At 42.8% G+C, this 7,453-nt stretch overlaps 1 protein-coding gene across 1 annotated transcript in view; it reads left to right on the top strand.

Annotated features, from left to right (window-relative positions):
• The first annotated feature begins 2,969 nt into the window (after positions 1 to 2,969).
• PRLR (prolactin receptor) overlaps positions 2,970 to 7,453 on the top strand; it is a 33,184-nt gene continuing 28,700 nt past the window's right edge. The window contains exon 1 of the mRNA XM_006917805.1: positions 2,970 to 3,031. The gene's annotated coding sequence lies outside the window, so the exon portion shown is untranslated. The remainder of the gene's footprint in view (positions 3,032 to 7,453) is intronic.

Genomic DNA, 7,453 nt, shown 5'->3' with positions numbered 1-7,453 from the left:
CAGAAATGAGTGAAAGGACCATGATCTCTTTTACGTCCTCCTGCCCTAGAGCTCTCCCTGCTGCTCTGCATTCCAGACTTTTCACCCCTTCAATGCAGCCCTCGATCTGAGCTCCCTTCCCTCTGCACCCTTGCCCAGCCTCTCCTGGCCCCTCAAGTACCCTGCAAGAGCTTACAAAGAGGCTGGATTTTATTTAGGAGATAACAGAGCAGAGCAGAAGTTGTTCTGAACAGAGCTAGGACATTATCAAAAAAAGGGCTCGAAGTCCTGAAACGATTCCCAGAATCAGAATCTAAAATGCACTCTATAATGTTCAGAGTTTTTTAAAATGAAAATTTCAGCATCACCGCATTCTATGGAAGAAAAAATTGGTGGCTTCTGAGAAAGCTGCCCCAGACATTTGTGATACAAGCTCCAGACTCACCAGACACCTCATTACCTTGGGGGTGGCTGTTTTACGCTCATAGGCTTTTATTGCAAAAGCGTTTGAGTTTTCCATTTATTATGCCAATAGAGGAACTGCTGAGAAGGTGGGATGTGTGACAGAGACATTCTCAATGGTATGAAGCTGCTGGTAGCTCTCCTTAGCTACCTACTTGTCACCTCCTGAATCGTCAGTGGAGTCAGCTCAGCTGAATGTAGAAAATATAGAGTGCTTGATTACTCAAGGGATAATCTCCAGAATTCTGGATTTTGAAGACACAGAAATTATTTGAAAACATTATTTGGTCTGCTACTCTCATTAGATTTTTTTGTTTTTGCATGAGTTAGACACTAAATTAGGAATTGCTATCTATCAAAACAAAATTTCAAAGTAACTGCAGACCTATATGAGCCTGATTTATATTCAAGTCCTAAAATCATCTTTGTTCTAACTCAGACTGATACGATTAGCAATTGCCACCTCATACCTCACAGATCCAGGCCAGTCAGTCCCCAGAGTTCCTAATATCTTATATAAAATCTAAAGCCAGATACACTGGAAGGATCGAGGTAGAAACCATGATTCCTGATGGACACAGCCCAACTGATCCAAGCCCGTACCCAACAGCCCAGTAAACAGCCCATCTTCACCCAAAGTTGTTTACATTTCGAAAAGCAGTCTTCTGCCAGTGCTCATATGAACCCATGAGATAGAATCAAACTTTCCGTTTGAGTTACAGTGACCAACTTCCCAGTGCGGCCATGGCTATCACAGGATTTGTCAATAAATTTCATTCAAATTGTTCATAAAATCTAATCCCAATTAAGATGACTGGAAATATTGGCATAAAATCTATAGATGAGATAATAGTGTTATATTAATATTAATTTTCTGATTTTAATCCTTACACTGTGTTTATGTAAGAGAATGCCCTGGCTCTTTAGAGAACATGCTGAAATATTTAAGAAGATTCATGACTACAACTTATTACCCAATGATCCAGAAAAAAATAATTTGTACATACAGCAAAGAAAGAGAATGATAAATCAACTGTGGCAAAATATTAACAATCAGGGTATCTTTTTACTTCTTTTGCTATTTTTTAGAAGTTTGGAATTACTTCATAATGAAGTTGCTGAGAAACTAATTTCAAAAACCTAGAGCTGTCTTAAGCCTGTCACTGAAATGTAGTGATTTCAGCCATGCCAATGCTACAGAGTGAGTCAGAAATGGCGTCTCCTTTTTTCTCATCTTTGAGCTAAAATGAGTCATTTCTTCTTTCAGCTAAAGAACTCTTCTATTCATGGAGGAGAACACTAAAGATGCTTTCCACGTGAATCCTGAAGGTAAGAGGAATTTGATCATGTGCTCCTCTGCCACACTGCCCGTCTGTCCTACCGTCCTTTTTATGCAGGCAAGGGCAGGGACGCGACTCTCTTGACTCACAGAGAGAATAATTCCAAACCAGTCGATATCCACATGGTTTCATTCGGCTGTTCTCAATGACCTTTCAATCTCCCCAGCCCTGCCCAGAAAACCCTGCTCCATTTTTTTCAAAGAAAATATCAAACGATTAATAGCTGATATCACCTAGTGGTGCAATTATGGGGGATTTTTATTGTCTTCTTATATTTTCTGTACTTGAGAGATTTTTAGGGATGACTATGTTATTTTTAAAATATGAAAAAAAAATATTGTTTGCTTATGTTTTCCAAGGCAGCTCTACATAAATCCTTGCCATAGCTTTCTGTGTCCCCATCAGCCCCCTAATATTGTTGCTGTTGCATGCCTCCTCCCTCCTAACCCATCGACAAACCTTATGGAAAAACTCATAAATGGTGGACTCAGGCTCTTCATCATCACCCATCAACAAGGAAAATCACTTTATGGCCTTAAGACCCACTGAACTCCAGTCACAATCTGCTGGCTTGACTCTCACAAGTTGTTGGTTTTCTCTCCCCTCCTACAATATCCTGTCGCCACTTAACTCACACATTCTACCTTTATTCCAGCTTGAACGCTATGCCCCTATTCTACCTTCCTAGGACGCCAGGCTCAGATGACAAATAGGTCATGAGGTATTATGACTCCATTTTACACGTGGAGAAACCAAGCCTCAGGGCTTGCCTCGGTACATACTGCAGTAAAATGGGATTTAGGTCTCTGAGACCAACTTGACCTATGTAACCCTGAGAATGCATGCCTTCTCTTTCAGAGGAAGTTAAAGATTCATGAAGATATGAAACCGACTAGTACATTGGCAGAAAAGAATTCTAGCCAAAGTTATGCTAGGATTTCCTGAGGGCACTCCAGGGTATTTACTAGTCTTCCAACATTGAAAAAGTCATAGCCCTTTGAGGGCTATCTGACACTTCAGTGTCAAGAACCAAGCCTGAGCTTCCCCTCTGGGCCAGAGTTTCTCAACTTTTGCACTGTTGATATTCGGGGCCAGATAATTCTTTGTCGTGGGGGCTGTGCTCTGTATTGTAGGATGCTTAGCAGCATCTCTCATCTTTGAGCTAAAATGAGTCATTTCTTCTTTCAGCTAAAGAACTCTTCTATTCATGGAGGAGAACACTAAAGATGCTTTCCACGTGAATCCTGAAGGTAAGAGGAATTTGATCATGTGCTCCTCTGCCACACTGCCCGTCTGTCCTACCGTCCTTTTTATGCAGGCAAGGGCAGGGACGCGACTCTCTTGACTCACAGAGAGAATAATTCCAAACCAGTCGATATCCACATGGTTTCATTCGGCTGTTCTCAGTGACCTTTCAATCTCCCCAGCCCTGCCCAGAAAACCCTGCTCCATTTTTTTTTCAAAGAAAATATCAAACGATTAATAGCTGATATCACCTAGTGGTGCAATTATGGGGGATTTTTATTGTCTTCTTATATTTTCTGTACTTGAGAGATTTTTAGCGATGACTATGTTATTTTTAAAATATGAAAAAAAAAATATTGTTTGCTTGTGTTTTCCAAGGCAGCTCTACATAAATCCTTGCCATAGCTTTCTGTGTCCCCATCAGCCCCCTAATATTGTTGCTGTTGCATGCCTCCTCCCTCCTAACCCATCGACAAACCTTATGGAAAAACTCATAAATGGTGGACTCAGGCTCTTCATCATCACCCATCAACAAGGAAAATCACTTTATGGCCTTAAGACCCACTGAACTCCAGTCACAATCTGCTGGCTTGACTCTCACAAGTTGTTGGTTTTCTCTCCCCTCCTACAATATCCTGTCGCCACTTAACTCACACATTCTACCTTTATTCCAGCTTGAACGCTATGCCCCTATTCTACCTTCCTAGGACGCCAGGCTCAGATGACAAATAGGTCATGAGGTATTATGACTCCATTTTACACGTGGAGAAACCAAGCCTCAGGGCTTGCCTCGGTACATACTGCAGTAAAATGGGATTTAGGTCTCTGAGACCAACTTGACCTATGTAACCCTGAGAATGCATGCCTTCTCTTTCAGAGGAAGTTAAAGATTCATGAAGATATGAAACCGACTAGCACATTGGCAGAAAAGAATTCTAGCCAAAGTTATGCTAGGATTTCCTGAGGGCACTCCAGGGTATTTACTAGTCTTCCAACATTGAAAAAGTCATAGCCCTTTGAGGGCTATCTGACACTTCAGTGTCAAGAACCAAGCCTGAGCTTCCCCTCTGGGCCGGAGTTTCTCAACTTTTGCACTGTTGATATTCGGGGCCAGATAATTCTTTGTCGTGGGGGCTGTGCTATGTATTGTAGGATGCTTAGCAACATCTCTGGTCTCTACCCACTAAATGTCAGCAGGACACAACCACATCCCACTTGTAACAACCAACGGTGTCTTCAGACATTGCCTGAAATTCTAAGAAGGATGAAATTTCCCCCTAGTAGTGACAATAAATAATGTTACCAGACATACCGAATGTCCCTGGGGGTAGGAGGGACAAAATAATCCCCAAGGAGAACCACAGCCTAGCAAGAACTTTTTTCATGCAAATAGACTAAAATTGATAGTGTTCAGAGCAAATATTACAAGTACTGATAGAAAGGATAGCATAAGTCATCAAAGTGATTTGGCGCGACAAGACCCTGTGGCATAACAGCCCCTCCAGGAGTACTCGGCAGCATTGCAGCCAGTGAATCAACCCAGCCAGTTGACTGGCTTCCCTGAGTTTCTTTCTCCTTTCTGGGCTTCTGCCCATTGATGCTAAATGCCTTCAATGTTTCCTTGAAGAAAAGGCAAACGAGAAAGAACAGGGTACTACTGAATCCTGGAACATTCCTTCCTTTCATGAGGCCGAAAAGGTCCAGAAAAAAAACTGTGTAGTCTGAACTGTGTTGCAAAGCACCAGAGGGATTTGACTACTATTTTTTTATTTACATGTGTACTTATTTATAGACTACATTATTGCACAATGATTTGAGACTTCATCTCCAATTGATGTTTTTTAAACGTACAGGTATGCGTTCTAGGCAGTGGCTTAACTAGAAATCCATTTTTCCATTCCTCAAAGAGTCAAGAGTAGGCGAGGTGGTGCTAGCAGATTTACCCAAGGTGCCGACAGGCAGATGGAGGCCCTGACAGTAAAATCACTAGGGTTGGTATATGCTCTTCCTAATCATCTTCACATGTGCCCCTTATACCCTAAGATGATCTCCTTTCCCTGCACCCACCCTCCCATTTTCCTCCACCCTTTACCCAACCTAGTGTTTGGTTTGCAAGGCTTCTTCTGATGCCTTTGCATAGCTGTGAAAACACAGGCAAGAACTTGAGAGCAGTTACGTGGCCATCCAAGGAAACAGAAACACAGCTCAGTTCAGGGTGAAAAGCACGTCTGGAAAGCAATGTTCATAAAAGAATTCAGAAGAAAAAAAAAAAACTCCCTAAAATTAGGAAAGATTAGAATTAAAAGTAGAAATACAACTCTTGTCCGTGACTTTGCCAAAAGTGCCACAGTCCATTCTGTGGCCTTCAGCTTGATTTCTGGGCTCTTTTATTGAACCATGATCATACAATCCTGTCCCAGTGGTAACAATCACTTCCTAACAACCTCTCCTTGGCACCCTCTCCCAAGGTGGAACAGAATGCCACTCTGACTGGCGTGCCAGGTTCTTTCGCAAGAGCTTGGCATCCTTTGGGCTCTTCCCATTCCAACTCTCCCACCTCCATCCCCTCCCTCCTCCACTTCTCAGGCTCCCATCTGCTCATCTCTGAACTTAACTCTCCCCAGACTGCAAAAGGCTGGGAAACATAGAAGCAGCCCCGGGCACTGGGGAGGATGTGCCCATCCTAGAGTGTGCTTTGAAGTGAGTCTAAAGCTCTATGCCTATAATCTTTTCATCCACCATATTCGCCTGCCAGAGTCCTTCAAATTTCTATCATGTGAGCCTCTGCTTTGACTAAAGTATGACGTTGCTCAAAATCTATGACCTTATCTAAGAGAGATAAGATGTTAATTTATGGACAGGAATTTGCTTATCAGATTAACTTGTTGGTACATCTCTAAGAAGAGGGCCTTGGAATTAGAACACAGGACAAGTTAATTTTGATTGCAATGGTGAGACTGACGTGATTGCAGAATTGCGCTCCAGACCTGCACTGTCCAATACACTAGCCACTAGCCACATGTGGTAATTTTAATATAAATTCATTGAAATTAAATAATATTAAAAATTCAGTTTCTCAGTCACACTGGCCACATGTGGCTGTAGCTGCCATCTTGGACCCAGCAGACAGAATATTTCTCTCATTATAGAAAGTTCTATTGTGCAGCACTCCTCTAGACTGAAGCTGGTAATGGCAATGGAGAGTTCTGGAAAGTAGGGGGAGCCTAAAATCACCAGCTCTGTAGGGAACAAGAGAGAAAAGAATTCCAAAGAGAAAGTGAAACAAGGTCAAAGGCCCGCTCCGTATGCTTTGCCAAGGGCCCCACACTGAGCAAACATGCATCCGCCCACCCCAAAGCTCTTTATGTTGACACCTGCAAATGAAGGGGGGACTGGGGTTGGACTTGGGCCCTATTTCTTCCACTGTATGGCTCCTGGGATCTGTGAGCATCTCAGATCTGTGAAGCAAGACCCTACCCTGCATCCTGAGCTGAGAGGGGCTCAGAGCCTCATTCATGCAAAGGAGTCACTGGGCTCCCCGCCAAAGGGAACTCACCATCCTTGTGGTACATGGCAGCCCATCAGTATCTAAGAGCCTACCCTTGGGAGTTCCCAAATCAAAAGGAGCACCTTCTCCACCTGGAATCAGACCTCCACTCAGAGAGTCTGAAGGACATAGAGGATCGAGCAACAGTCACCCCTTACTGATAATACTGGTTCATACTTGCATAGCACTTGCGATAATGTGGAGCGTCTTCACAGTATTAATTCATCTTATCCTCACAATAATTAGCTGATGAAAGCAGATGTGACCCACTCAACACTTCCTATTAGAAAAATATTTGTGCTTAGAATGAGGAAGGGGTGTGCCAAAGTCAACCTAACAGATAAATGGCAGAACCAGCTGTCTGGTGATAGAAGTTACTTTGTACTTGTCCAGAACCCTCAGTGTGTTGTCCCCAAAGGGTATGACCTCCCTTTGGGTCATGCTGCAACCTCGGTTCATGTCCAGTCCCAAGCCAATGATGGAGCCCTTAACAGTCTCGTGGATTTTTTATTTCCAAGTGAGTCATGTGAACTGTTGAGCAAGAAGGCAAAGTGGACTCATAGCTAGAACGAGAACACTGGTGTAACTTTTCCCATGAATGCTGAGATCTAGAAAATGGTGAAGAGGAAATGGAGCTCATGGCAGCCTAGGCACTAGAACTACTGAATCTGTTTTCATGTGCACAAGACTGCTTTCATGGCTCCCCAAACTCTGAATCTTTAGTAGGAGACACTGGAACATGCCAGTGGCTTCTCTTTGCTAGAAAAGGATCAAGGACCCAGAAAAATCGATCAGATTAGTTCATTTATAACACTTTTAATAGTTTTATGTCGTATTCTCAAATTTGAAAGAATTTCTCCCTGTATGGGAGCCATTTACA

This window comes from Pteropus alecto, unplaced genomic scaffold, assembly GCF_000325575.1.
Source record: "Pteropus alecto unplaced genomic scaffold, ASM32557v1 scaffold127, whole genome shotgun sequence".
Lineage (NCBI taxonomy): Eukaryota > Metazoa > Chordata > Mammalia > Chiroptera > Pteropodidae > Pteropus > Pteropus alecto.
This window is presented reverse-complemented; position numbering and strand designations above follow the sequence as displayed.